Source organism: Macaca nemestrina, chromosome 6 (assembly GCF_043159975.1).
Source record: "Macaca nemestrina isolate mMacNem1 chromosome 6, mMacNem.hap1, whole genome shotgun sequence".
In the NCBI taxonomy this organism is placed as follows: domain Eukaryota; kingdom Metazoa; phylum Chordata; class Mammalia; order Primates; family Cercopithecidae; genus Macaca; species Macaca nemestrina.
The window spans coordinates 18,559,589-18,586,213 of record NC_092130.1 but is presented as its reverse complement, the minus strand read 5'-3'; the positions used below and the strand labels follow the sequence as shown (position 1 = coordinate 18,586,213).

At 35.2% G+C, this 26,625-nt stretch overlaps 1 long non-coding RNA gene across 5 annotated transcripts in view; it reads right to left on the bottom strand.

Moving 5' to 3' along the window:
• The window catches only part of LOC105480800 (uncharacterized), a 186,703-nt gene that overhangs the window by 130,225 nt on the left and 29,853 nt on the right, over positions 1 to 26,625 (bottom strand). For all 5 annotated transcript variants that reach the window (XR_011624496.1, XR_986584.3, XR_011624497.1 and 2 more), the window contains exons 2-3: positions 20,095 to 20,192; positions 18,301 to 18,370 (exon numbers count right to left, since the gene is read on the bottom strand). This is a non-coding gene — a long non-coding RNA (uncharacterized lncRNA). The remainder of the gene's footprint in view (positions 1 to 18,300; positions 18,371 to 20,094; positions 20,193 to 26,625) is intronic.

Genomic DNA, 26,625 nt, shown 5'->3' with positions numbered 1-26,625 from the left:
AGATGCTATTATTTCATCTTCAATAATTATCCCTAGCGTGAGGCTAACGACCTTATCTGGTAACTAGACTATTTCTATAAAGTACGAAGAAGGAATTTCTAAATAATAGAAAAGGCATTGATAGTGCTTGGAATACTGAAATCTAGACTTCATTGAGAATGTTTTCCTGTTTTGAAGTTGCTTTCAAATTTACTTTTATAATTTGCAACTTATGTAGGCTAGCCACTAATCAAAATGGTCTTAAAATTTGTATCATGAAATGTTAGACCCCAGACCATCAATACAACCATAATAGTTTTAATTAATTAATTAATTTGTTTATATTTTTTAGTCTCAGATATTAAATATGCACGCTAATCCTAGGCTGTGCTAAGGTAGTGGGGATGCAAATACGAATAAAATGTTTTTCCACAACTCCAAATTACAAGGTAAGAAATAGACAGGAAAACAACCTATTGCATTGCAAAAAGTGACATAAAAGAAGAATACTTGCAGAGCTATGGGTGTTGAAAGGAAAAAATGAGTAATCGCCACGAGAGACAAGCAAGAGCGTCTGCCTAGAGAAATGACATTTCTCTCAGTATTAATACAGAAACTCTTATTTGAAAACAAACAGTAACTGCGTAAGCTCGTGGCTGGAGAAGAGAAAGACGAGATAGATTTGGCCAGATAGTAAAGTGTCTCTATGTCAAATAGCTTGGAATTTATTGTGAGAGAAAGAACAAGACACGGAAGGCAGAGGCAAATTAGAGGTTGTTGGAACTATCCCGGGAAAGATGAAGAGGTGCTGATAATGCTGAGTCCCTGGAAAGCAGTGAAGAGACTTGGTGATATTCAGGAGATAAAATCAATGATGCTTATCGACCAATTAGATGTGGTTGCTAGAGAATGCAGAGCTGAGTCTTTTTCAATGGGTTTATTAGTAGATGGTGAATCTGTGAACATAATACAGAGCCAGCTGGGGGCAGTTTGAACTGTATTATGTTTTCAGTGATCAAAAGATATGGTGTGTGTATGAATTTGGAACTTTTGTGGGGAAGCTGAAACTGGTGAAAAAAATTTTAGAGTCAATGTGAAAAGCAAATCACCTAATGTTTGACAGATCAGTAGGATGACTATAGTTTACAATAATCTATCATAAATTTTGAAATAGGTAGAAGAGAATAGTTTGAGTGTTTCTAGCATACAGAAAAGGCATATTTAAGGTAATGATATCTAAATAATACTGATTTGATACTTATGAGTTCTATGAATAAATTAAATTATCACATGTACCCCCAAAATATGTACATATGTTTAAATTTTTAAAAAAAGTAGATAAGAAATTTGAGAGTCAAAAGCAAATACATAGAATATAAATCATATTCAAAAATATCAACTAGGGAGAGTATAAAAGGAAAGAATATAATATACCAAATGGAACACTAACAAGAATAAATGTCTTAAAATTATACAGGACAAAAGAGCTACTAAAGGGACAGAATTAATGTTTCTAAAATATTAGTGCAGTGTCACTAAGGAAGAGAATTAGTGTTTCAGATGCTCAAAAATAGGAAATGATCAACTTTGTCAAACACAGCAGAGAGAGAAAGTCAAATGAGAGTTAAGCTTTGCACAGGGCAGTGTCACAGCCAATGAAGTTTATCCAAAGTGCAATTATTACTAATTAAAAAATTTTCCAATGCCCCACCATGATATCTTGAAATATACTCAGCATTGGCAATTTTCTTTTTTCACTTGGAGAATGAAAAATAAAACATCAAGACTAAATTTGCCCAGGGTTTGTAATTATGGACCCTTGCTGACCTGAGCCATTTACATTAGCTTTTGAGGAGGAATAAGTCAGATTGTACTAGATGAACTAGAGAATAGTGATAATTAGATAGTGGAAATATAGACTACTGTCTCAAGAATTTGATGATGAGATGAAGACTACAGTAGATGTAAGAAACTTCATTGTGGACTGAAAATATAAATGGAGAATGCGTCTGAGGGTGAAGAGTTTGAGGATAGAGGATGTAAGTTAAACAGTGAGGAGAAATAGATGAGTCTGACAACTCAGTGCTTTAACCCAAGATGACAAAGTCTGAATTTTTATTCAAAATGGCAGTTGTGTTTTTAAAATTCCATAGAGTTAAGATTTAGTAGTTTTATATGGTATTTCTGGTCGACAGAATGAATTTTCTTTCTGACCAGTTCAAGCATACAAACCCCTGCAACTTGCCACCATAGTCAACATGCCCAAAGCATCTGGTGAATTTTTTTTTTTTTTTTTTTTTTTTCTGAGACAGAGTCTTGCTCTATTGCCCAAGTTGGAGTGCACTGGCGTGATCTCGGCTCACTGCAACTTCCACCTCCCAGGTTCAAGCAATTCTCCTGCCTCAGCCTCCACCTCCTAGGTTCAAGCAATTCTCCTGCCTCAGCCTCCTGAGTAGCTGGGACTACAGGCACATGCCACCATGCCTAGCCAATTTTTATGTTTTTATTAGAGATGGGGTTTCACCATATTGGCCAGGCTAATCTTGAACTCCTGACCTCATGATCTGCCCATCTCAGCCTCCCCAAGTGCTGGGATTACAGGTGTGAGCCACTGTGGCCTGCCCCATTTGTTGAATATTATCCATGTATACTTTGTACATTTCAAATGCCATGAGCGTGGCCAAGAATAAAATGTAGAAAAGCATAACATTCCGCTGGATAAAAAATTATCCTAGTACATCATGCCTCCTGGAGACCTATTAGGACATACAATCTGTGAGTGGAGAAATTCTGTCTGTCTTCTTCAATACTTGTCTCCAGGACCTAGCACAATTTCTGGTACATGCTGGACATAATAAAGTGGATTGAGTAAGTGACTTTTGGGAGCACTAGATTGGAGACCTTAGATCCATAGAAAACGGAGTTATTCATTTTCATATTGTAATGGGGAACAGAAGAAGAAATGAAAAGATAAAAGTCTAATAGTTGGTCTCTAAAAGCAAATTAGCACTGGAGAAAAGATACCAAGCGTTAAAGAGAGGAGAGGTGAAGCAGGCATGGAGGCCTTTATATTGTAATCATTCACCTGTTTCCTCTGCTTTTCGATGTCTGCTTCCTATGTAATTTTCTCTAATCATAAATCTATTACCCCTTTCTTTTTCTCCCCCCACTTTTCTTCTTTCCGTCTTTGCTAGTGAAATTTTAGCATTTAATTTCGTAAAGTAACAGCCTGCTGGCTGATATTTTTCTGTGTGTTAGATAAAGAACAACCGGTGTCATTTTTTCCAAATTATAACTTATGTCCTGCTCCACACTGTTTTCAGGAACAAGTCTAAAATCCTTTAATTTCTTAAGCCCATGCTTAATTGGCCATATCTATTTCCCCAGTATTAGTCTATGTCTCTTTTCTCTCTTCCTTATCATGTTTTTCAATTGTTCTCCTTTTCCTTATTAGAGTCTTTGTACCAGCCATGCCTGAAATGCTTTGTTCAATCCACTTTCCTTCTTACAATTAACTGCTACCGACTATGTAGACCATGGTTGTTTCCCTAATTGTAAAACTTCACTCCAGGCTGTGCTCTTCGTAACAAATCTTATTATACATTTGTTAATTAACTGTCTGTTTTTTTCTTGTGTAATATCATTTGCTCCTATAGAATATAAACCTCACAATGTCAAGGATTTGCTGATTTGTTTATCTCTATTTTCTCATTGTCTGATATAGTGCCCAAACATAATGGGCACTTAATAAATAGTTGTTGGAAAAATAAATAAATGGGCTGGGTGTGGTGGCTCATACCTGTAATCCCAGTGCTTTGGAAGGTAAAGGTGGGTAGACTGCTTGAGCCCAGGAGTTTGAATGCACCTGGGCAACATGGTGAAACCCCCTCCCTATAAAAAAATACAAAAAATTAGTCTGGCGTGGTGGCACGCCAGGGAGGATCACCCGAACCCAGGAAGTCAAGGCTGCAGTGAGCCAAGATTGGGCCTCTGCACTGCAACCTGGGCAGCAGAGTGAGACCTGTCTCGATAGATAGACAGATGATAGATAGATAGATAGATAGATAGATAGATAGATAGATAGATAGATGCATACTTACATACATTCATACATATATACATTCATACACACATCTATTCATACATACATAGATGTTGGGGAAAAACCATGAGCCACTAACAATTAGTATAACCTTAAGTGAGTCTCAAGGAAAGGTATTTGGGATCATAGTTCAGAGAAGATTCAGTGTAAGGTTGATTATCAATATTGTGGTGAGAAAGTGGAAAAGTTGAACTTTTGATTAACTGAATCCTAACTACCTAAAATTCTTAGTAACTAAATTCTTAGTAACTAAGAATTTTAGTAACTAAATTCTTAGTAACTAAGAATTTTAGTTACTACCTAAACTTTTTAATACATTTTAATGATCCAGAAATTCATTGTTTCTAAAGATGTTATTCCACCACATTTTTTTTATTTTGATAATGTGTATACAACATAAAATTTACTATTTTATCCCTCAATTTTAAGATTTAATAGAGACAGTGTAATGGTAAACACTGGTTAGGTTTTATTCTCCAAGTCTGTTTCTTCTATTTACTGTAGTCACTGTTATACTCTGTTTCTCAGTGGTTCTATTATTTTGATTTGACCATATGGCTGGGTTGTAGCTCCTTGGATGTGGATTGTGAGCCAAAGCTGATATGCACCCCTTCCATACCTGCTCCATAAAATCCTTCCATTGTGAATTCTTCCATGCCTTTTCCTCATCTAGTGGTTGACTGAGAGGACTCCAGAGAATAACAGACACAAAAGCTGAAATGATGATGGTTTCCTGAATGACCATTTGGATGGTGATCTGCCACACTGAACCACTTTTGATCACTTAGTATGGAGTGAAATTTTCAATCCCCCCCTGGATGCTTTGCAGTTACAGAAACGGCATTACCCTAACAAATACAACTTTCTGCAGCAGATGTAAGTATAAATTAACAGCTTTTCCAGGTATTGGACTAGTGAAACATATGGTGGGTGCTTTTCCTTTCATTTGTTTTCTCTTAATGACCAACATCTGGAAGTTGATGGCAACAATTGGGAAGACTGCTCTATGTTACCAGTGGCAGAAATCCTAGCTAGTATATGGTGTCCACCGTTTTGGAGTTGGCACAATTCTACATAGGATGTCAAAGGAAGACCTGAGTTTACAGCGGAGTATAATGATGGTAGCTACGACAAAAAGGTGGTGGAATTTATTTCTGCTAAAAATATCTGAAGTGCCTGCTGCACCTTTTCCAAATGGAATGCTCCACTTAGAGTAATTTGCACATATATCCAATCCCAAATTGCTGCAATTCCTTACTACAATTCCTTACCTTGCTGAGCTCCATTCCTTACTATTTAGGGAAAAGGGTCTCAGCATAGACTCGCCATGTCACTGTTGGCTCTCTTTTCATCCCATCGGGAAGGTAAGAGGGGAGTACAGGATTGCTGTGACTGGGGAGAACCTGAGCCTTAACTAAAGAGGAAGGGTAGAAAGTATTCCTTGTGAGAGAGAGGGAGGAAGTTACTGCCTCTGCTCTGAATCGCTATATTTGGGTGGTTCTGATAGTGAACTCTGCAATAGAAAATGTAACTAAATTGTCTCTTCTAAAACAGTTAAAACAATACTATTAAGAGGATCTGGGTGTTGGGGAGATATCTAAGTTAGAGAATCTTATTTAGAATGATTTTTTATCTTTTTTTTTGGTAAAACAGCCAAAATTATCAAGGTGTGATGATCATACTCCCTTTGCTTAAATTAATTTAGTGGCTCCCCATTAGGAAAAATATCCAAATTCTTGAAGAGGCCTACAGGGATCTGAATAATCTTGCCCCTGCTGAGTCCTGTAGATTTGTCTCAGGACAGTCTCCCTTTCTCTGTCTTTATTTCAGGTGGTTCCTTTCAATTCTCCAAGACCAGGCTCACTTGTATCACATGACGTTTGTACCTGCTGTTCCTACTACATGGCATGTTTTCCTTGGACCACAGTTTTTAGTTAACTAAATACCATCCCTGAAAACCTTACTGAGCTAGTGCTACCTCAGGCTTTCCTTGACTCCCAGGTCAGGTCAGGGACCCCTTTCATATGTCTATTATGGAGCATACCGTTTTATTTGCTTAAAATGTGACCTGCTTCTGGGGCTCATTCAGGTAGGACACCTCTCTAGTGTCTTTTCCTATAGATGGAATATATTTCCTACTCCATTGTTGGCCAATTTTACCTTTAGCCTTGCTTTGTACAATAAAATGCTAGTGGAAGTGATGATGTCATATACATAAACCTTTAAGGGTGGGATAGCTAAGGTAGGAGATGCTCTTTTAGCCTGGATCCAGCAAGAAAAATTGCAGAATTGCAGCTGGACCCACATAGGATGTTAACATGAGCAATAAATAAATAAGCCTTTATTATTATAAGCCACTAAAATATTGCATATGTTTGTTAATTCAGCACACTGTAGTAAAAGCTGACTAATGCAGTGTCATAGCATGCTTTTTATTTTTTTGACATGCAAGGAAAGATCACATGATACTATTAGATAGCTCTAAAGTTCAAGTTCCTATAGTCAATGTCTGCTCTGCCACTTGGGACTTTACGTTCTTAGACCACATTATTCAATCTCTCATAGCCTCAATTACTTTACTTGAGTAATTGGTATAATAATATAGAATACTTTCATAGGGTGATGGTAAGGGTTAAAGGAGTTAATACTGTTCAAGTATTTATACCAGTTTCTGGCACAGAAGAAGTCCTCAGTAAATGTTAATTATTAGTATTCGTACGACTCATCAAAATTTTCAACCACATATTTTCTATGATTATTTGATTAATGTCTGTTTCTGCCACGAGACTGGTAGGATTCTCAGAGTAGAAACTTTACTTACTTTGTCATTTGTACAGTGAGTAAAGAAAATGATTGGAAGAGTAAATAAAAGAAGGTAAAAGCCCAAAGCTATCATCAGTTATGGTAGTTAGAGTAACTCAAAATAAATACTATTAAAATTTTAAATTACTTATAAGAGGAGTAATATTTCAGGTAATACTAGCTTTATGCATCAAATTTTATAAAATATAGACTTAAGTAAAAACCAGACTTCTGGTTGAACTCTACAGGATGCAAGTTCCTATAGTGGTTTGCACCGCTGGCCTAGTGTCAATAGCATTGCTATTTCACAAGGGTCAATGGTGCAAATGCAAAAAGGTAATCATTTGTCAAGATATTTTATATCCTTCTTGAAATCTTTTTATTATCAACTTTTATTTAAGATAAAAGGGATACAGGTTTTTTTTTTTTTTTTTTTTTTTTTTTTTTTTTTTTTTTTTTAAACCTGGGTATATTGCACTCAGGTAGTGAGCATAGTACCCAATAGGTCTTTTTTTCACCCTTGCCCCTCTCCCTTCCTGCCTCTAATAGACCACAGTGTCTATTGTTCTCATGTTTATGTCTGTGCATGCTCAATGTTGTGCTACTGTAAGTTAGAACATGTAGCAGTTGTTTTTCTGTTCCTGTGGTAATTCTCTTAGGATTATGACCTCCAGCTCCATTCATGTTGCTGCAAAAGACATGATTTCATTCTCTTTTTATGGATGCATAGTATTCCATGGAGTATATGCATCACATTTGCTTTATCCAATCCATCACTGATGGGCCCCTAGGTTGATTCCATGTGTTTGCCATTGTGAATAGCATGGCAATGAACAAATGAATGCACATGTCTCTTTGATATAATAATCTATTTTGCTTTGAATATATACCCAGTAGTAGGATTGCTGGTGGGATGGTAGCTCTGTTCTTAGTTCTTTGAAAAATCTCCACATTGCTTTCCACAGTGGCTGAACTAACTTACATTCCTACCAACAAATGTGTCCCTTTTCTCCACAGCCTCACCAGTATCTGCTGTTCTTTGACTTTTTAGTCATAGCCATTTTGACTAGTGTGAGATGGTATCTCATAGTGGTTTTGAAAATATTAATAATTAAACATCTAATTCTTGAAATTCATGGTGGATAAAACCAATCCTAATATCATATAACACTTGTTCTCAAATCCTCCCATTGCAATCGTCAGTCTCTCACAGAGGACTTTTTTTTGGTATAAAATATAAGCCATAGTGTTTCAAATCGTCTTCCGTGATTACAAGTCAATGCCCATCCTATCTCTGATAACACATCTCTATTTATCGAGCTGTTGTGCTTCCCAGTTTAGCATCGTGTAATGGGCAACGCCCTCTCTCAGAGGCTAGAAATTCAAGAATTAGATTGCATAGCATAGCGTACATGTCTGGACTGGTAAATTAGTTGAGCATGTCCTCAGGCATAGACACGTAACCTGGGAAGACTCACTGAGAATGGCACAAGCATCAGGTGAGATTAGAGCTGGCAACAGAGATATCTTGGTGTTGAGGGACATGCGTGATATACTATACTAACATTCACCAGAGACAGCATTAATACTAGAACCGGGGTAGGGATTGATGTTGAAAGTAGGACTCAAGAAAGTGGTTTCAACTATGTTCAGATAAATCACCTACATTCCCAAATGGTTTTACTTCTACACGGCACTATTTGGAAACACTTGCAAAGAGGCAGGTTCTTGAAATTAGAAAACTGGGAAGAGTCTCAATGGTAGAAATAAAGTATATCATGTTTCATTATGAGACAAATAACCATAATAAACACATACAAAGTCATATGTATTTTTTTCTTTTTAAAAATATTGTATACATTTATGAGGGACAAGCGTAATTTTGTTGAATGCATAGATATAAAGTGATAATGTCTCGACCTTTAGGGTATTCAACACTCAAATAACATACATTGTACAAATAACGTAATTTCTCATCATCTACCCCCCTCACACCCCCCATCCTTTCAAGTATCCATTGCCTGACGTTCCACTCTCTATGTTCATGTGTACACAATATTTAGTTCCCATCTATATAAGAAATTGCAGTATTTCTCTTTCTGTGTATGATTTGTTTCACTTAAGATAATGACTTCCAGTTCCATTCATGTTGCTGTAGAAGATATGATTTTATTGTTTTATGGCTGAACTGTATTTCATTGTGTGTGTGTGTGTGTGTGTGTGTGTGTGTGTGTGTGTGTGTGTGTATACATATATATATCACATTTTCTTTATCCAGTCTCTTGTTTATGGAAACTTAGGCTAATTGCATTACTTTTCTATTGTGAATAGTCTGAAATACACAAATGTGTAAAGGTGTATTTTTGATACAATGATTTATTTTCCTTTGGGTAAATACCCATTAGTAGATTGTTGGATCAAAGGGTAGTTCTTTTAGTTCTTTGAGAAATCTTCATACTGTTTTCCTTAAATGTTGTACTACTTTACACTCCAAACAACGGTGTGTAAGAGTTCTCCATTCTCTGTATCCTCGCCCGCATCTGTTTTTGTTTTCATTTTTTTCTTTAATAAGGGACATTCTAACTGGGGTAAGATGATATCTCATTATGATTTTAATTAAGTCATGTTTATTCTTGATCTTGTTTTTATTCACTTCCTTTGCCAGGTGAATGCTTTCTCACTTTCCAAGCGTAGCAATTGGAGATACCAATAAATGATGAAATACAGGCACTTTGATTTTCAATTGATGCTATATTAGAGTATGGCTTCCATCGATTATTCTTTCCGGATTTGGCAGAACTATTCTAGTGTGAAGGTGTGAGGATAGGAAGGAATGGGTAAGATAAGAAGCATAGGTAGTAGAAAAATGCTGGTAATTTTTCAAATAATTAATTAAACAATAATGTACAATAACTAGTTGGTCACCAACTGTGCATTTTTATAGTTACCCAAAAGTAGATGTTAGTTTATGTTCTTAAATGCATATAATTTATTTTTTGAAGTCAAGAATATCCAAGAAAGGTTAAATCACTAAATAAAATTATTCACAATAATAAAATTGATTCATACAATAATAGAAGAAAGTCATGTGTTTATAAAAATATTACTCCCTAATAAACTCCTAGTATTTGAAAGGCACTTGATTTTTTTTTTTTTTTTTTTTTTTGAAATAGAGTCTTGCTCTGTTGCCAGGCTGAGTAGTGCAGTGGCGCGATCTCGGCTCACTACGACCTCCGCCTCCCAGGTTCGAGCAATTCTCCTGCGTCAGCCTCCCTAGTAGCTGGGATTACAGGCACGCGCCACAGCACCCAGCTATTTTTTTGTATTTTCAGTAGAGATAGGGTTTCACCATGTTTGCGAGGATGCACTTCATCTCCTGACCTCATGATCCACCCACCTCGGCCTCCCAAAGTGTTGGGATTACAGGCGGGAGCCACCATGCCCGGCCAAGACTCAATTTTTTAACATACCAGCCTTCATATTATTTAAGAATTATTATTTCATTTTTACTTTCATATCTCTCCTTCATTCTCTTTTGTCACGAAGGTGATATGATTAATCAGGGTAAAACTACCTAAATGAAAATATGTCTATTTTACAATTGTTTTGCCAAAGATAATGGAAAGGCTATATGGAAGTATTTTGTTTAAAAAATTAGTAATCAAACTTATTTCTGTTTTAAAATACAGTCATGGAGATAGCTTGGGTAAAAAGCAGAAGCGTTTTATAATAATAAATGTTAATAATTGATTTAAACAAAGGAAGTTTAGAGGTGTGATAAGCTTAAGAATCTAAATTCGATGCCAGGCAACACCTATTAATACATACTTGACGTCCATAGAAAAACTGAGGGTTTTGTTCTCCCCCTAAATAGGTGTTTGCTGTATTACATTGTCATCTCTCTAAAGAAAACTTTGATATCTTGGATACATTATGCAAGCCTCTGGCACTCCTGTGTTTTGTAGGATGCCTCCTCTAAAGTGTTTGGATTGCATTAGACTGTGCTGATTGTGGGCATACTTCGTCTGGGCAGAATACCAAAGGGACAAAAGCACATTCCTGAGCCTTCAACATAAAGCACTCCATCCATGCAGCTCTGGCACCGGAGGGTGAAATATCAATTATTACAAACATATTCTGGGCACTTTAGAGACATTACTCATTCTTCTATGTGTAATGGGAATTTATGTTTTCAGGATAAGAGAGGGAGTTGGCAGGTGCAATGGGAAGCATTGCAGTAAAATTTTTCTCTACAAAGGGAGATGTTGTCTGTAGAGAGCACGTGCAAAACCTCTGGCATTACTTAATCTATTTCTCTTGGGGTAGGGAAGCCAGTTTACATTTTCCAGTGAACCATATCCATTGACGATTGCTTTGATTTCATTGTACAGGAGGCTTAACAAACAGCCAACGGATTTATGTTTTAGTGGAAAACACGACATAACCTTCAGCAGAAAAGCTCCTTCAGAAAGAAACTATGTGCTTAGACTGCCAAGTGCATTTAAATGTTGCAAACAGTCTAAGAAAACAGGACATCTGTGTGCCATGTTCACCAGGCTGAGTGTCCTTTGAATTATGCCCTTGGCGATGAGTGTATGCACAGTAGCCCCTGCTTCTTGACTTCAACTCCTCGTGTATCTCTCTGATTGATGTCATAGAGGCTGGAAAGAAACTATGTAATAGTAAAATTTTCCTGTTCCCCTTTGAGGGATTTATGCATTTAAGAGATACTCCTATTTAACCCACACATTTTGTTCTCTGTTGAGGGCAAAAGCAAAGCAATGATGTGGATAACACAACATGTCATTTCAAAAGATCTTTGTCTTTAATTGGAAAATTAAAATTGTGAACTACCTAATTTTGGAAAATAAAGAAGAGTATAAAGAATTACCTCAAAAAGTTACCCATAATTCCACTGCTGGAGATAACATTTTGTTTTATTTCCTTTATGTATCTGTTTGTATCTGTTGGTACATTCCCATGTATTTGTTCCTATCCAGATACATAAGTATTTACAAAGACATACCACATTATATCACGGTTCTTCACTTATCCTTATATGTTGGACATTTTCTCTTGTTAACATAAGTTATTGTAAAGTTTAATTTTAAATGTTTTTAAAATATTATATCATATGGCTGGTCCAAATATATTTATCCATGTCTTTCCTAAGAGATTCTAATATCCTCATTCCTTTTTTTATCTGTCTATGATATAAAGCATACGAAACAGCATGCGATTGAGAAATAAATTGCGTTGCTTTTTTCCCCTCAAATTTGTTTATTTTTAAAATTGGCATATAAAATTGTATGTAGTTACATGAACAGCATGATGTTTTGAAGTATATATACAGTGTGGAATGATGAAATCTAGCTAATTAGCATATGTATTTCACACAGTTAATCACTTTTATGGTGAGAACACTTCACATCTATTCTCCTAACATTTTTCAATAATACAATATATTGGTATTAACTATAGTCACCATGCCATACAATAGACTTCTTAAACTTCTTCCTCCTGTCTAACTGTAAATATGTGAATTTGTGTTGCTTTTGTCCAGAGAGTTGGCTTTTGTTAAGAGTCTAGGGTAGAAAATATAACAGGTGGTGAAGCTAGCTTGCCTCATAGCTGGCTAGAATAAGCCTTCTACGCTGCAAACTTCTCCTGAAACTGTTCCCTAATATCCAAGAAATTTTAATTCCAACTTTGAGCTTTGACCTCTTTAAACCATGTAAGCCCTTAGAAGAGATACTATTTGAAGCACTTCTTCATCATTTCATTGTGAATGACTTTTCAAGGGGCAGATTTCAATGCTTACCTGAAGAATCAGTCTGAAGGGACTAAGGGAAAAGTAAGAGGGGGATGCAGTCCAAAATTACCAAGAAACGGGGTTTCCCTGAGAGGGTGTAAGGAGGCTCTAAATCTCGTCTTAACAGAACAGGGTGATCTGGGAACCTGGAGCCTCTTTAGGGATATTTACTAACTTGGATTAGACATATATAGTTCATTCTTTACCAGATGTTATAACGAAAAGAGACAGGAGTGAACAAAAACCTAGGTTTGTTCATTTTAGAGAGAGTATAACAACTGCCAAGGCAAGGACTTGGCTAAGTTATCTTGACAACTCAGACTTAATGGATTTTTTGTTTGCTTGTATTATAGGGATAATATCACGACAGTCTGCCTTGTTTTTCAAGCAGAGATACTACATTTGGAACAGCGTCAAGAAAAAAATACAGAATCAAATCTGATGTCTATGGTTGGATTCTATGTAGGTCAAATACCGTGAGATTTTATTTTATGCATATGAATGGAGGGAGTTTTAAAACCAAAAACTTGTTGGTCCTATTCAAATTTACAAGGCTTTGTCTCCAACCTAGGTTCTGTGGGCTGAATTCCAGCTTTGTTGCTTAATTGATGGGTGTAATTAGAAAGTAAATGTTCTCTGTTCCTGTGGCATTCCAATACAACATTTGGAGACATAAGGATATATACGTCATTCATATTTATGTAATGTGTGAGAATCTTGAGAAATATTTTTTTAACTCCTTATTTGAAAAAATCGGAGTCTCTCATTCCTCAGTGTGTATTAGAACATTGCCCATGCTGTTCCTCTACCTGGAGCACCCCTCAAACCTCAACGGAAATCAATCTTTCTTTCTTTCTTTCTTTCTTTCTTTCTTTCTTTCTTTCTTTCTTTCTTTCTTTCTTTCTTTCTTTCTTTCTTTCTTTCTTTCTTTCTTTCTTTCTTTCTTTCTCTTTCCTTCTTTCCTTCTTTCTCTCTCTTTCTCTCTCTCTCTCTCTCCCCCTCCCTCCCTCCCTTCCTTCCTTCCTCTTTCTTTCTCTTTCTTTCTTTCTTTTTTTTTTTTTTTCTTTTTTACAGTCTTGCTCTGTCACTCAGGCTGATACGGTACACTGGCGATTTTGGCTCACTGGAACCTCTGCCTCCCGGGTTCAAGCAATTCTGCGCCTCAGCTTCCCGAGTAGGGATTACAGGCGCCTGTCACCACGACTGGCTAATTTTTTTGCATTTTTGGTACAGACAGTGTTTCGACATGTTGGCCAGGTTGATCGTGAACTACGGACTTCAAGTTATCTGCCTGCCTCTGCCTCCCAAAGTGCTGGAACTGCAGGCGTGAGCCACCACGCCAAGCCTCCCACAGGACTTCCTCACTTACCCCAAGATGTTGCTCAGATGTCATCTTCTCAGGAATGTCATCTTCTCGGGAAGGACTTAGATGTGATCACTTTATTTAAAATCTCACCTCATGATCTGCAGTTTCTATACCCACATCTGGCTTTATTTTTCTTTCTAGCACTTAACATTTTACAACGTGGAATATAATTTTTATATCATGTGTTTGATTGCCTTCTACTAGGATGAAATCTCCGTGAGGGCAGAGATTTGGAGCTGCTGTTTCACTGGTACTAACTAGCACCTAGAGCACTGCCTTACACATAGTAGGAATATATAGACATATGTTGAGTGAATGCTATTAGTGCAAGATTTTTTTTTATCAATAGATAAATTCAGCTATATACAGCTTAGATTTATTTTAGAAAACTACCATGATCAAGGACTCTAATAGCAGCAACAACCCAGAATACCTGTCTGAATACTTACAATATTCTATTTCCAGATTTAGGCAATTATTTTAAAATTAAGTTGGCTGCATTAATTTTAAACTGAATAATTTATCATCGATTTGGGTATCAGCTCCCAAAGTCTCAAAATTTCATTTTTGCAAGATGTGTTTTAGCTTAAAGGATATTTTTCCTTTCAAAATATTTTCTCAGTAACAGGAATTTTTTTTACACTTTGAAAGACTACAAAGGAAATTACAATAGAGTATTACCCAGTTTCAATCAGTCTTTCACCAAAAACATCCAAAACAGGAAAGAGAAAATCAAACAACAGTAAATGACATTCTGAGAAAAACAACAACATTGCTGTTTCAGATTTCTTGACTTTCTTTTCTTTCTTTCTTTCTTTCTTTCTTTCTTTCTTTCTTTCTTTCTTTCTTTCTTTCTTTCTTTCTTTCTTTCTTTTCTTTCCTTTCTTTCTTTCTTTCTTTCTTTCTTTCTTTCTTTCTTTCTTTCTTTCTTTCTTTCTTTCTTTCTTTCTTTCTTTCTTTCTTTCTTTCTTTCCCTCCCTCCCTCCCTCCCTCCCTCCCTCCCTCCCTCCCTCCCTCTCTCTCTCTCTTTCTTTCCCTCCCTCCCTCCCTCCCTCCCTCTCTCTCTCTCTCTCTCTCTCTTTCTTTCTTTCTTTCTTTCTTTCTTTCTTTCTCTTTCTTTCTTTCTTTCTTTCTTTTTCTTTTCTTTCTTTTTTTCTTTCTTTCTTTCTCTTTCTCTCTCTTTCTTTCTTTCTTTCTTTCTTTCTTTCTTTCTTTCTTTCTTTCTTTCTTTCTTTCTTTCTTTCCCTTCCCTTTCTCTCCTTTCTTTTCTTTTTCTTTTTCTTTTCTTTTCTTTTTTCTTTTCTTTCTCACCCTCCCATCTGTGTTTAAGTGCATGCATTTACTGGAAGAGGACACAAATTCATAAAACTTGTTTTCAAAAACACATTATCTATTTCAGCAATCAAACCTGATGCATGAATTTGTTAGCCACTTTAAATTTGAGTAGGAATTAATTGTCAAATAAAAGATTATGCATTTCACTTATCACCATTTATTTATTCATCATGTACATATGTACTTATTGAGTGAAAGCCCACTATGCAGAAAATATTTTTCTAGTCTTTGTGTTATCTTCAAGATAAATAGAAGAATCTTTTTATCCTCCAGCAACTTATGCTCTGTGGTAGAAAACCACTTGAAAATTCAGGCTGTGTATGACTGTACTTAGCCAGCTTCCCACAGGGATCTTTCATAGTGTTGCTCTCTCCATGGTAATTGATGAAACTGTGCCTACAGTACAGAGTCTCTGTGGTCCTAAGTAGTTGGTGTGATGCAAACAACTTGCTAAACAAGGCAGGTGACCATACCTGCTATTACAGAGGTATTATCAGTGTGCTGTGGGAGTAATTAATTCTGACTTAAAGTTTGGAGGTTGGGAAAGGGTGGCAAGAGATAAAATTGATGTAATGCGATTTAAAGTCAGGAAAGTTATTTGGTTTAAGTGAACTGTTAGGGCTATTGGACGTAAAAGATAGAAAATATTTATAGATCATTTCTAGTTTAATAAAATTATTGATCAGGAAACTGAAGTTCAGAGGGAGGAAGTGCCATTCCCTAAGTTATAGGAATAGTTAAATGCAGTACAGAATTCTGACATCATTTACTAGCAACTGTTTACTATTAGATATTATTTTCAATTCAGAATTTAGCTTTCCTTTTTTTCAACAAAACTCATGTTTTTTAAAAGAATCTCTTGATTACTAACATGGTCTTGGCCAAACATAAGGAAATTGTAAGGTGAAGTGTGTTTAGTATGAAAAAACTTTTAGATAAAATGATTTTTAAAAATCCACTTCAGGGAAAAATTATTAAAAAGAAAATTTTATGCAGGTTTTCTTAACTATATGAACTTAACATTATAATTTTGTATTTTTTTCTTCTCATGCATAGAAAAATAATTTAACCATAGCAGAAATAACATGTGATAGCAATAACAAAGGGGATTATCTGAGTTATTTAGAGATTGTAATAATACATTTTAAAATTTAAAAAATCCTTTAAGTCTGCTGCGACAAAAAGAATTAGAGCTGGAAAAGTTGTCCTCAAGAAATATTAGCACATATATTAGGAGGCCTCAATTTGGTTCAGTTGCTGAATTCATCCCATCTGCTTCCTCCCCACATGGTGACTTTCTTGGGAAAAATTATTTTGTTTAAAACTAGTTAAAACTGTAAAAAAATATATATCCATAATATGAAACAGCATTTAAGTCATCTTTTCACTTAAAAAAAAATCCAAGTTCTGAAACCTTCAGGTAAATAGTCATTGACTCTTGGGTTGACCTTTAGCTATGTCTGTAGGCATGGAGAACACTCATATTCTCTAGGAACACACACTTGTAGGGTAAAATTTCATCAGCTCAATACAAATAATATACATGAATGTTGTATATCCATTTTTTTTTTTAGTGTTCAAATAAATTACAAACCTCACTCATTAACTCATTCAGCAGAGATTTTTGAGCACCTACACTGACAGTAGGCCCAGAATATGTAGTGGTGTACATGTAGGTGGGTTCTTAACTGTAATGTACTTGCATCCTTCCTTCATTTTCATCCATTTGTCTTAAATTCAGCTTCAGACCCTTAATAGTAACCAACGTCTGTATTGCAAAATTGTATTTTCTTTTCCTATTTTTCTTTTTTCTCACGTAGGAATCAAGTGTGACATACGGAGCCGTAGAATTACAAGTTATGTGACTAATGGCTCTTCTTTTGAGATTATCACTGACTCCAAACAAGAAAATTTTCATTCCTAATCTCAGCAATACACAGCAGGCAATGCTGCAGATAAAGGGAGCAACCAGGTTTGTGTTTTGCTTATTTATTTTTCACTGAATCTAAGCAGTTTCATATTATTTTACCGCTTTGTCTACATATATCTTGCCCCATCTACAATATTACAGGCTTATAGAAAAGAAGACAATGTTTTATACCCAATAATTTATATCTGCCCTGGCATGCGGTTGGACTTTATCTGTGAAACTGAATTGAAAATACCATTTGAAAGAAAAGTTAAATGGAAACACTTTATAATCAAATAAATTCATATACTTGAAGAATTATGAATCTGTTGTTCAAATGATAGTCACTAACATGTTTGAAAGACTGCAGTTCTAATAGTGTGCTGAAAATTCAGAGACATTATAAAAATATTAATTAAATAAAATATATTGTCAAGTTGTTACAAACCCCAAATCTGATTTCATCTAGTTTATGAGATATCGGATTAACTTTAGAGCCAGATTAGCACCTTGTTTACTAAACCTTTTCTGTATTTCCAAAAGGACTCATTATTTTAAGGCATTTATGAAAAGGAAAAGAGATTATTTGTGTGAATAGTTATTTATTTTCCTATTGACAACAAAACTAAAGACAATCAGAAAATATTAATGTCAGACATAGTTGAAAAGTGAGATTATCATTACATTTTCCTCCCATATTTTAGGATTGTAAACTTTTCACTATTTGAGGTTTTGAGTATATGTTGTATCTATTATTCGAAAAAGCAACCGTGACTTAAAAACAGGCAAAATAACAACAAAATAAAAGTAAGTGATTTCTTACAAGATTCCTTGGCATATTGTTTACTTACATATAACTTAGAGTTATTTATAAATAGTCTGAGAATACCATGTAAAAATACCATACAAAATGCAAAATGTAATGAAATGACTGTTAAATAAGACTTTTAATAGCTTAAGAGTACAACTGAAAAGATGTCAGTGATTTATCATACCTTTGAGTTTTATGGAACACTGAAGTACCCCATGATCTTATTCCAGGTTTCAAAGTTCCTAAATTTTAATCTAGGAGAGATACAGGAAGCATAAGCAATAATTCAGCAGATGGCACTGATGCCCTTAGGTCTAGAATCAAACCCAATCTAAAGATGTTGGTTTCACACCTAAGTATAGAAATAGCACTTAGATATCTGTAGAAACTATTTATCATAATAGCAGAATGGGCAGCAGGTGTATTTGCAGTGGGGTGGTAGAGTGGGATGAGCAAGCTCATATGATTCTCAGTAAAGAACCGATACGGTTAAATCTGTTAAGTAATTCTGAGTCTAAGAGTGTTCCATACCACTATCACTGGCTTTTCTGCAAAGTCAGTAATTATCATTTTTGGAGAAACTTGTGGTTTAAAACTTTTAAAAATATGTTCATACTTTCAGAGTCACACTTAGTCTTCTTTCTCCTGAGATATTTGACAAATACTCGTTAAGGAAAAGCCATGTGAAATGATGTTGAAAGGTGTTTCATGGAGGGCAAACATGTTTCCCTTTTTTTATATACTTGCTTTGGTGTAGAGTGCAATATGGGACAGAATCCCAATAATGCTTCTTTTTCATCATCAATCCTATGATACTAACTCAATTTCCCATCAAGTATATGAAAACTATAGAACGACCCTGTGGGATAAAAATCAGAATTAAGACTATTTTTAAAATACATGTCTTGTCTTGCTAAAGCACAGTGCTTTCCTTTACCTTTCATAAATTGCATAAAGCTTCGAATTATTTGTTCAGAATCACAAAAATGTAAAGTTTTCCTATTCAGTGTGTCATAGTAAAACTGCTAATACACACAATTTGCCAATAGATTATGTTCTAAAAACAAACCAATAATGGTAAACTTTCAAAGTAAGTAAGCTTAGGAAAAGTAAATTTGATTTCTGTATCTTAATGCCATACAAATTTATTGAATGTTAATGGAATAGTTTCAGAAACAAGAGTTAAAAGCTGCACCTGTATTCCAACAAAATATCAATAGCTTTCATTCAAAATTTAAGTCGTCTAAATGTTTTGACTACACAACACCCAATACATTGGACAGACTGCAGGTCATAGTCAAGATTCATTTTGAAGAATAAGATGCATACTGTATCCTCCTCACTCAAGGAAAGAATAAATAGAGTCCAAAGGGTATCTATATAACTCACAATAGTGTTCCAGAGACTCACTTTGTCTGAGATCCTCCTCGACTGAAGAGATCCATATTTCTAACATTCAGAGATTGCTGCATGAATCCCAAAAGTAGTTGATCCATGACTTATGGAATATGTTATCAAGTACAAGGAAGGCATTATAACATGAGGGTCAAGAGCACACACTCAAGTTCCTTAGTTTAAAGTCCTTGTTCTGCCACATAATAACTATTTGATCTTGGACAAGTTGCTTATCCACTGTGCCTCCATTTCCTTAGCTGTTACGTGGAAACATTAATAGTACTTACCTCAGAGTAATGATATAAGAATTAAAGTTACTACTTATAAAGTTTCTAAAATACTGCCTATACATAGAAATTGTTACATTAAATATGTTAAATAAAATACACTGGGAAAATGTTTGCATTGTAGCTTCCTCTTTAAGGTCATAATGCATAAATATATTAAAAGCTCCAGTCAAAAATAAACGAAGATATGTCTTGGTAACAAACAACTCCAAAATATCAACAGCTTACAACAACAAACATTACTTTTTACTCATGTATTATGTAGAATGATTTCAAATATTGGTTCTGACACTTACCAGCAATGCGACCTTGGGCAATTGACTTAAGTTTCTGCACATCAGGGTCCACATCCGTACAATGAGAACAATAATAGTGCCAATGTACCAGAGGGTAGCTGTGAGGAATAGATGTATTAGCATATGCAATATGCTAAACACAATAACTGGGAGATGGTAAGCATACTCTACATGTTAACTTTATGATTTAAAGTCTTTTTCTATCTTAAAAGCAAGGAAACCAATTCTCAAACGATGAGGTGATTTAAACAAAGGTAACCCAGCTATCAAATCAAATGATGAATTAGAAACCCTCAGTCAGGTTGAACTAAATTAAATCCCCTTTGTACTGTTTTGTTTTCCATTAATTACTGGGAAATTCTAATTGTTATAAATACCTATGATAGTGCTATTGAGAAATGTGATCAAGAATTTGTAAAGAAATAACTTTTTCCTAGCGTGTTATATTTCGGTGAGACATAGAACTTGCCACATTTATATGCACAGAGACAGAATGTGAGAGAATATGAGATGGCAAAAAGTAACGATACTGGTCACCACCATTGTGATTTTATGTATTTCCCAGTCTAGAATAGGAGATGTGAACAGTAGGGAAGGAAACATTTATCGAGTACTGATTAGGCTTCTTGCACTATGCTGCACCACACCCTACACCTCACTTACTTCCCAGAACAGCAACCACATAAAATAGGTTTCAGGGTCTACAAGTGTTATCCTGGATCATGGCAATATTATTCCTAGGCTGATACTTTTTGATGTTCTTTCTGTCACTAATTTCAGCTTGCACAATAGCATAAAGTGGAAAATACTATTTTCCACTTTGCTAATGTCCCATTTTCTAAGAAAGATCTCTCTTGATCAAACTATGGAAAAGAAGCTTCATGCTAGTCATATCACTCATCACTCCTTGAAATTGTAATGTACATCGATAATCTGCATCCATCAACATTAATCAAAGCATCATAAATGCAGGGGAATTGTCTGTCTTGTTCACCGCGTAATCCCCAGTGTCTAGGATAGTGCCTGAATAAATGAATTCATCTGGGAATGTAAAATAGAATGAATGAGGCTAAGAGATTAAAGAATTTATCCAAGCATTCACAGCTTGTGTGTTGTACAACTGGAATTTGCACTACAGATTTGAGTCCAAAGCCGGTGGGCATCCCATTGTGCCAACTGTTTCTACCTTGCTTCAGCAGTTAGTCTCACTGTGGCCATGGAGAGCAGAACAATGTGGTATTAGGTTAAACCATATGGAATGCTTTTCTGAATTCAGTGACAGTAAGTCTATTGTGTGAATTATACAAAAGAGCTACCCTGCTAACGGGAAGGATATTTTGTTATAGAAGAATCAGTAAGTTCAAAGGCCCATATGTCAGTGGAGAACACAGGTTATTCAAGAAACTGACAAAAGGCCAAAATGTTTGGAAATTAGTGAGTGACATGGGGAGGGTTTGAAATGAGATTGGAGAAGTAAGCAATGTATAGATTGTATATAGCCCTGTAGGTCATGCAAATAAATTCAAATTTTATTCTACATGCAATAGAGATTTACTGGAGATTGCTAAGTAGAAGAACTATATAATCTGATTTGAGTTTTTGCAAAGTCACTTTGGCCACCATGCAGAGAATGGACTAGGAATGGACAAAATCTAATTACAATAAATACATACACACATACACCTTCACACCCTATATGCTGCCTTTGAGGAATGTGTCAAATGGGGAAAGAGATTATTTTGCACAGGTCCAGAAACATAGTGGCAGTGAAGTTTCTATCCAGATGATAGCATCCCAAACCTATGAACAGTAGAATATATTGTCTCCCCCCATCACTGTTCAGATGCCTGCCCTCTGAAGTAGCAAAAATGATCTCACAAAAAATGGGATCCTAACCTATTGATAGCAACTATAAACCAAATATAATTTTATGTGCAAAATAGTCATTGTATAACAACCACCTATAAATTTCCTATTATCCTAAAGCATTTTATTCTCTATACTATCCAGTTGCTAATACTTTCTTTCATTTTCTTTTTTATGACCATATGATTCTTCCATCCAAAACTCCTCACCAGCTCTCCATTTTCTGCTATTTTCTAGAATGAAATTCAAACATTTGAAGTTCCTCTTGATCTGATCCCCATAACCTTCTCCATTCTTGACTTTATCAGCAATCCCTACTCATCTCTCTTTCTTTCTTTTCTTTCTCTCTCTCTCTCTCTCTGTCTCGTGTGCAAGCGCGCGTGCGCACACACACACACACACACACTCTACTGAGGCAGTAGTGAATATATTATCACATTCTATTATTTTTCCCATGGTGTAGTATCTTTTGAGAATTTTCATTTTTAAAATATTTGGTCTGACAAGCTTCTTTTCAACCTTCAAAGTCTTCCTCAGAAAGCTATCCATGGTACTTCCTTAATGGGAGGCAGATATACTTTTAAAAAGTTCTATACTCCCTGTGCATGGATATATCAATTTATTATTTATTGAATTATTATTTATTTATTACTAGAATTAGTTTTCTGTTGAGGGACTGCATTTCATTTGTTTTATGTTTAATGGGTACAATGTCATTGCACTCAAGATTGTTTAGTCATTCAACAAATATATTCCAGGTTAAATTATACCTTTCATATATACAGATATTCCAAATATCTAACATGCGTGCAGAAATAAAGCAGATTATGTATAAACAGTAGAACCAAGATAACTATTATTAGCCCTTTGTCAATTCCCAGTTACCAAAATGTATTGCAACTTCATAAAACAAAAGAAAATATAAATCCTCAGTGGAACTGAAAATATTCTTAGAAGTTCTAATATTTGTGTTTGTGGTTTTGGAAATCTACATATCTGGCATATATATTATAATGCAAAAAATAAAATGAAGTCAACTAAAAAGCTTTATTATTAAAAAAAAAAAAAACCTTATAAAGAACGTGTTAATGTATTGTGGATACCACCCTCTTTATTGTTCTCATTTAAGCACTTCAAAAATGATGTTTCCACTGGGGGCCACCACCACAATTTATAAGGGTTTTGGTCTTTATTCATTTATTCAATACGCTACTGAACTTTGAAATTTAAAAAAACTGTGAGATGGAACAAAACAATGCACTATTTATTATTTGAGAAAGCAGTAACTATAAGACTGCTGTCAGTTCTGGCAAATGAGATCACACTTGTGAAGGTATATGGAATAGGTTTTTTAAAGTCTCTATTCATAATTTTGGTAATATGCAATACTTCCTGAACTCAGGACCACAGAAATGTGGAAATAGAATATGCATGCAATAAAGAAGAGGCCTCAGTGAATATGTTTTTTTTGTTGTTGTTGCTGAATATTATCATTTCTTTCTCAGAATCCTTTGCTTTCTTTCACAAGGACACTGGAATATCTGCAAATAACATACATGAAAATAGTGTTCTAATGAATTAATTACTTCAGGAAAAGGATCACAGACTTCAGCATAGTTAAGTGAATTCCACTAGAGAGCAGATATTTGTGGGAAGTGTCCTTGTTTGACTTGTTCTCCTCTGTAAACACTGCATCTGAAACAGTGGAGCAAGCCAGGGAGAATCTCGGCATTTGTTGGACTAATGAATGATGCATTGAGTATGCAACTTAAATTTAAATGAAAATGATAGTATTACTTTCAATGGTTACCACATTTGCTGCATTTTACAATCTGTTTTTTTCTCTGAAAATATATAGACATATATTTCATTTTTTGTGAACTTTTCATGAATAAAATGTAGACACATTGTTCCCTCACCCCAAACGGTACAGTATGTATGTTCCACAAATAACACTTTCTTCAATAACTATTTTATAACCCTCCAGATCAGAAAATAAAAATTGGTACAGTATTACCATTTGAACCTAAGTTCCCATTCAAATTTTGTCAACAGATTTAATAAAGAGAGCTTTATCTTGTTGGTTTTGGCTCTATCCAGAAAAGCAAGTTACATTAATTAATTGTTGCAACAGATTCTTTCATCCTGAATGAGCTCCTCAGTGTCTTTCTATCTTACGTGTCATTGACAAGTTTAAAGGGGACACACCCTACATTCTGGAGGATGACCCTCAACATGGATCCATCTAATGCTTCTTCATGTCCTGAGTAAGGTCATGCATTTTTGGCAGGAGTGAGTTCCACGGAAATGATGTGGCATATTTCTTGGTGCATCATCTCAGAAGACACATGATATAGACCAATCCTTCCCCTGGCGATTTTAGCTTTAACCACTTGGAGACACAGGGTCTACTGAGTTCTTACACCTTACAATCACCATTTTTCCATTTGAATTATTAGTATATTGTAGGGCAGTATTTCACAATCATGCCATAAATTTACTCCTCAGCAAACCACCACTAAATGGCTTTCATATCCACTGACAGTACCTGCTTTAACCAACCATTATCTCTGATGGCTGCCAAGTAGCAATTCTCTTATTCCCATTATTCCTTTAAAATCCATTGGCATTCCATTGTAAATAGAAATTATATCTCTACATTTGTTTATTTTCATATATATAATAGACTAAATATAATATGTAATGATTCTAATAACTCATTTATGATGGCAGTATAAAATGATGAGCTTCTATTTTATTCATTAGGGTTGCAATACATTGTTGCCATTATTTATTTTAATGCCCAAATCATCCCATTCAAACTGGCTTCTATATACTTTTGACATGTCCCCAACATTCATTGAACATTGCCTTAATGTCAGGTGCAATAGAATGTGCAATCATGCTTTTCCTGCCGTTGTCCTGGAATCAGTCATTTCTCCAAGAAGCTCCGGCTCCTTTTAGTGAGGATAGCATTTAGAAACTAAGATTATGACCCTTGACATGCTCATTGTTATGGGGGTATCTTTGCTTCTAGGCCCTTTCAGTGGACAGAGCTTGGATATATATGTATATGAATGCATATACAACTATAAATGTTTGTTGAATATGTATATTATAAAATCATGAGCCCATAGTGAAACCTCCAATTTCAATCCAATACCTCATGCTTATTTTCATTATTATATTTTCTTTGTCTATTAATAACTTCTCTTGCTTTGAGAGGTTCCATTTTATTCTAAATGCAGTTACTTACTTGCTCAGTATAACCAAAATGTAACTGTGAAGGCCTCCTTTCTGTCTTTGCCCATCTCCTCCCAGCACTCCCACTGTTGGCCACCCAGCTTCTGGTCAGCTTATCTATATGGATCTCTAACCCTCCCTAATTGCCCTGCATCCCTGGTCACCATCAATCCCACCAGCCCACACCTCATGTAGCTCTCCCACCTTCCTCTCTGTCACCACCTCACATTCTAGTTTCCATGTGTTTTCCTCCACATGCTAAAGATTAAAAAAACCAACCAAACAAAAAAACAAAAACTGGTAAACATGTTTTAACAGTATTTTTGTTTATTGATGATTACTTCACAAAAGATTCATTTAAGATAATCCGTACTGTGCCTTCTTAGAATACCAACCAAAAAATAAAGAAGAAAAGAAGAAGGAAAAATTCTAGCTCTTTCTTTTTTATTTTTGGGTCACATTATTTGAGTCATCTAAAAAAAAAAAAATTCTACAGCTGTGCCTAAGACTTTATCTCTTTGCAGTTCTAGCCTCAGAATACTAATTAAATTTAAAAAGTGTTTATTGTAGTATTCAAGAAATCTGTCAATTGTAATACCTGGTATTAGAGTTAAAATGTTGTGATATAAATGTTAGTTATATAAGCACTTGTAAGCTGCTTTTTTGAGAGTTTTCATATAAAATTTTATGAGTTTTAAAGAAATAAAATACCAAGTGACCACATGTATTATATGCAAGGCATAGTCCTTACTTAGGGCAGATTTACTGGCCCCCTTCAACAAGAGAACATTGAGACAAATGTATAAAATAGTTTTCTAAAATCTCGGAAGTGTCCACCTCTTACAGTTTCAGTACATACTGCTTCTGACTCTAACATGAAATATATACCTAGAGATTATCTTCTCTTTTCTTCAAAAAATAAATAGTATTGTGATGATATTCAGATAAAATGTTTTTATCCATAAATAATAGAACATGCCATTCAAAGAGGGTCTGAGGAAATGTATTACCACATACAATAGGAAACCCAGTGCCAATAACGGTGAAGACACTAAGTTTTTACTCTGCTAGATCAGTTTTTTTGTTGATTTTAACTGAACACTGATTCAGACAATGCCCTTACATGAAGTTGGTTGCATTATAGGAGAGAAACTCGAAGCTTAGAAAACAAGTCTTCTTCAATGGACGGTAATCTTGCCTAAAGTTTTTTTTGGGAAGTAAACATTATCTTTACCACACTGAACAGTAAACAATGCAGCCGTTGGTTCCAGAATGAGACACTATCTGTATCTTTCAAACTCTTTTGCTATCCAAACATCCTTGAAAAAAAAAAAAATCAGAATCAAAAGCAGTAAGTGCTTTGCCTGTAAGATTCAAAGATATTCAAGATACCTACAGAACCCAGATGCTGAGTCCTTTTGT